Here is a 5,062-nt window from a genome sequence, read left to right on the forward strand (position 1 = left end):
TTGTCACTTAAGCATTTTGTTATTGGTACTGTATATCACACCGCTCTATGTTTTCTTGTCATTTAGGTCTCCGTTATCCAATTCAGCTTTGTCTTTGCTTGTCATCTTTTTTGAAGGAGATGAAGAGAGTTTTTTAAATATAAAGGCCCTTAGGGTTTGTTTTATTTCATGTCAAGAAAATTTATATTTTTGATGTACTGTATCACTGAGCATGTAAATACTATAAGCCAATCAAGCGTTCGGATGCTGGTGGATGTCAGGCGTGCATTCTGTCAGCTCCTATCTTGTTGTCAGAGACAGGATGAATGCATTAAGACGACTTCTGTACGCTACTTTCATCAGATTCTTCTCTTTGAGACGTGTGGAGGTACAAAAAAAACACCGAAAAGCTCATCAGCCCATAAACACATCAAGTCATTAAGAGAAGTCTCGAACTTCTTGGCATTGTTGGACCTTTTTTGGGAAAGCTTCCAGGGGGTGGAAATCTGTTTCCGCAGGCTCGGTAATGTTCAGATGTGGTGATTCAGAGGGACATGAAAGGTATTTCACCCGCTCCTGCTGTTCATGAGTCCACTTGCCAGCGTGAGTGGGGGCATTATTTTGAAATATGAAAATTTCATGAATGAAAAGCTCTTGCACCACGGGGTGTACCTAAGGAAATGGCCTCTTACTCCTTATTATTTCACCATGTGGAGGAATTACTGGGCTTATGACTCCCACAAGATTGCTACGATACATTTAAAGACCAGGCTGCACATTTAACTGTTACAACAATCTGCTGCAGGCATATATGACTTTCTTAGAATGGCAGCAGGGAGACAATTTAGGTCAAGAGGACTAGCGCTTTGGTCCAAATGAAATAGTGTAAAGCTACATTGAATTCACACCAAAGCACATAAAAGGTGTTTCAAGTCCTGGATTTTTGTTGCTGCAAAAAACATTTGAGAAAAATAACTAAACTTATCAACTGCCTTGACATAATGAAGAATATCTAAGGTATCCTTCACAGACTGCTCAGCGACCCCAATGCAACCTCCGGTTATGAGGATCAAAGCTGACTATAGGTAGCCAGGTTACAGTTCTTATTGGTGGAAACGGCTGCAGATCCATGATGTAAATCTCTCATTCCACCACATACCAATGGTGTTGAGATCTGGTGACTGTGGAGTCATTCTCATTGTCATGTTTGAGATGATCTTAGCTTTGTGACACGGCGTGCTATCAGAAGATGGTACACTGTGGCCATATAGGGATGGAACAACACTGTTCATTGGTGTTTAACTAATGCTCCGTTGGTACTAAGCGGCCCAAAGTGTGCTAAGAATCCCTTTTACAATCAGAGCTGTTTTAATTAATTGTCACATGAAATCAGCAAGATGCTCCAAAGACTCTTTAAAGGCTTAATGTTTAATGTAATAGAGCCAGTGATCCAGATCTTAGTTACTCTCTAGTCCTTGTGTGGTTTCATGTCCACAAACAACAGGAACATCCAAACAAAGTGGAGCTCAGAGCACAGCTCAGGAGCTGAATCGACATTTTCTCCATTCTGCTGCAGGTCACAATGGATCAGCTGTACACTGAACAATATGCAGCATGTTTAGGCTCACTGTGTGCAGCCCCAGTGGCCTAATGGATAAGGCACTGGCCTCCTAAGCCAGGGATTGTGGGTTCGAGTCCCATCTGGGGTGATTTCCAGCAGAGTGGCGCAGCGGAAGCGTGCTGGGCCCATAACCCAGAGGTCGATGGATCGAAACCATCCTCTGCTAAGACTTTTAGACAGCTGGTTGAACCCTGAAGAGAAAGTCATCACACCAACATAAGCAGCTGAGGTGTTAAAAAGCACAATGGATTCTTGCTTTTTATGCCACATTTTGACTGTACCATATGGGTGTGGCAGCAGAAATGAAGACCCATCAGACCAGGCAGCATTTCCTCTTCTGCTGTCCAAATTTGGTCAGCTTCAGGTTTCTGTTCTTGTTTTTTTTTTTTTTCGTTTTAGCCAATCTGTTTAAATGTTCACTGTTTTAACCGAGTACCTGAACAGTTGTATCTAATAAAGTGTGCATCTCTCTAGCCGACCATGCTTATTCCCCGCCCCTTACCTGTTTGATAGATGTAGGCACTTTTACACCTTTAACATCAATGAAATTTTTTTTATCAATTAGGTGGATCGGCACCACCGGACGAATCACAGTGATTAATAATTATGATTAGATGCCAATATTGTGATTAACAACATTTTGTCCTCTATCATTTAAAAGATTTTCACTTTTCAGATGAAACATCTCAACCTCCACAAGACAACTTGTTTTTTTGTTGTTCTTTTTTCTTGAGGATTAAGTTTCCATCAGTCACTCTTGGTGACTTTGGATTCACATTTCTGTGGCGTTTCATGTTGTCACAACTTTTCACTCTGTTCCCTTTGTGGCGCTTTATTATTGCGGTTTTGTCTCACAGTACAAAGACTGTATGGATTCTTTGATATGTCAGCGATGCAAATACAATGATGGCTTGAAATGACAAGAAACAGAAAGGAGCTCATACTCTGACAGCAGAACTAGGCCAATTTATATAGCAAATGATTGGTGCCATTAGTTTTAGCGCGCACGGAAGCAGTTGTTCGCTTATACGGCGAGCAAAATATTAACAGTGTGTTCATAAGTAATTAGAATGAACTCTAACCTTTCTTCCTTTCAGCACCCAATCTGCTGGCTGTCTATCTAACTCACTGTAAGAAAACGAGCAGCTTGTTTCATTTTTTTTTTTCTCTTCTTTTTTTTTCTCTTTCTTTTCTTCTTTTTTTTTTCTTCTTTTTTCTTCTTTTTTTCTTCTTTTTTTTTCTTCTTCTTCTTTTTTTCTCTTTCTTTTCTTCTTTTTTCTTTTTTTTTTTTTTCTCTTTCTTGGAGTTTCAAGTTGCTGCTAAACGTGCCAAAGCGGCCTATCTTGTGTTTCAACCTTTCATCAGTTTGAGCCAGTGTCACTGTGTACCTTGCAAATTGTCGAGCAACTGAAAAATACTAGTTCTGCACATGATACTCTCCCGCCTCGCATTGTGAAGGATGGCTTTGATGTAATTGGGCCCAGTTTCTTATTTTTAATGAATTCATCATTGTCTTCTGGCTATGTTCCCTCTGTTTTTAAAGATGCTGTAGTGAAACCTGTTCTTAAAAAGAGGTGTCTTGACCATAGTGACCTCGTTAATTATAGGCCGATCTCCAAACTTCCGTTCCTCTCCAAAATCTTAGAGAAGATAGTTCTCTCCCAACTCCAGCCTTACCTGGATGCACATGACATCTGTGATAAATTTCAGTCTTGTTTCAAACCACACCAGAGCACCGAAACAGCTTTGCTGAGAGTCCTTAACCCTTTAAAACCGGTCGGAGCGGGCACGCTCTGTTTTGCGTAACTATTTTTAAATCCCGGTAGCTCTGCAACCGTAAGCTAGCGCAATAATTTTTTTTGCATATGAAACCGGAGGAGTTGTACTTACATCTTATGCCATCAGCTTGTCCTAGGTCACAGTCAGTGTTGGGAAGGTTACTTTTAAAATGTATTCCACTACAGAATACTGAATACATGCCCCAAAATGTATTCTGTAACGTATTCCGTTACGTTACTCAATGAGAGTAACGTATTCTGAATACTTTGGAATACTTAATATATTATCATGCTGTTTAAAACTACATGAATGTCCTATTGCTGTGATTTATTACTGTTACTGAAGGTCCCATGGCTCGAACAGTAGTAAAGGGACCTCTGGCTAATACGTCCGGTTCCCTGTCGGGCTGGTAGCAAAAAAACTAGCTTTACTTTGTTGTCTGGGTCAACTTTGCTTATGGGAGAGAGAGAGGCGTTGAAAGGCTGCTCCAACGGAACTTATTTTTTCCGGAGGAAAACACGAACACAGTGTACAGTTGAGTCTTAATAGCTTACTTACAAATGGGCTCCTCAGGCACTCTTCTTGGCTGCTGTGGTTATTATTATATTTACATGCTTCCAGCTCCCGTTTTTGCTCCGTGACAGCTCGGACTTTTCCTTTCTCTCCCTCCCTCGCTCACAGACACATAACGTGTATGGTAGTCCATTCTCCCTGCAGCACGGACTACACTGCCCATCAGGCTACATGCTTTAGAGCTATGCCTGTAGCATTCTGCCTTTTAGCTTAGCACAACAACAACAACAAAAAAGCGCTCTCTCACCCAGGAAACACGCAGAGAGAGAGGTCACCCTGTAACCATGGCGAACAACAGAACGTAGCTGTCAAACAAACCCAAACAGTCCTGACCCGCGACAAGATGAAACAGGGAAGTACCGCCGTGTATTCCATTTATTTCACCAAAGTAACTGTATTCTGAATACCACCTTTTTAAACGGTAACTGTAACGAAATACAGTTACTCATATTTTGTATTCTGAATACGTAACGGCGGTACATGTATTCCGTTACTCCCCAACACTGGTCACAGTTTCCTTCCACATATAGCTTTGCAAAAACTGCATAAAAAGCGCTTGCAGCAACAAAAACATAATATTCCAGAAACACGCTTTGCCGATCCGACCAGCTGTTCATAACACTTCCTAGGTTGGAATAGACGTCAGCGTGAACTTTCACATGTCCAGCTTGTTTCAGCCTCAACAATCCCTGAAAGAGTCGCCATAAAGTATACACACTAGAAATCTTATAAAATTGTGGATGAGGTGATGAATATGGGATATTTTCGTACATTTAATAAACAGATAAACAATTAAATTACAGAAAGTTCCCTGTTTTTTTTTTACTGTTTCCATAAAAACAGGTTTTTTTTAATGGTGGCTTTACAGTAAAAACTGACTTGCGTTTCTCTTCTTTTTCTTATATTAAAATATTTCATGAATTAAAAGGGTATTTAAAGTTATTTACACTGACAAAAAGGGAAGTTTTACTGGTGTGGGCCACAATGTAAAATGAGTTTGACATCTCAGCTGTGGAGGAAAGCGAGGTGTGGGAGGCGGAAAGAGTGGAAAGGGCGGAGGGATCATCCAATGCAGCGACCTCGGTTGATCGTGCGAGGGGGGAAAAAAAG

At 40.8% G+C, this 5,062-nt stretch overlaps 1 non-coding gene across 1 annotated transcript; it reads left to right on the forward strand.

The window, feature by feature from the left end:
- The first annotated feature begins 1,615 nt into the window (after positions 1–1,615).
- trnar-ccu lies at positions 1,616–1,688 on the forward strand. Its single transcript has one exon. It is a non-coding gene; the product is annotated as a tRNA-Arg (tRNA).
- Positions 1,689–5,062: the final 3,374 nt, after the last annotated feature.

This window comes from Oreochromis aureus, linkage group 23, assembly GCF_013358895.1.
Source record: "Oreochromis aureus strain Israel breed Guangdong linkage group 23, ZZ_aureus, whole genome shotgun sequence".
Classification (NCBI taxonomy): domain Eukaryota; kingdom Metazoa; phylum Chordata; class Actinopteri; order Cichliformes; family Cichlidae; genus Oreochromis; species Oreochromis aureus.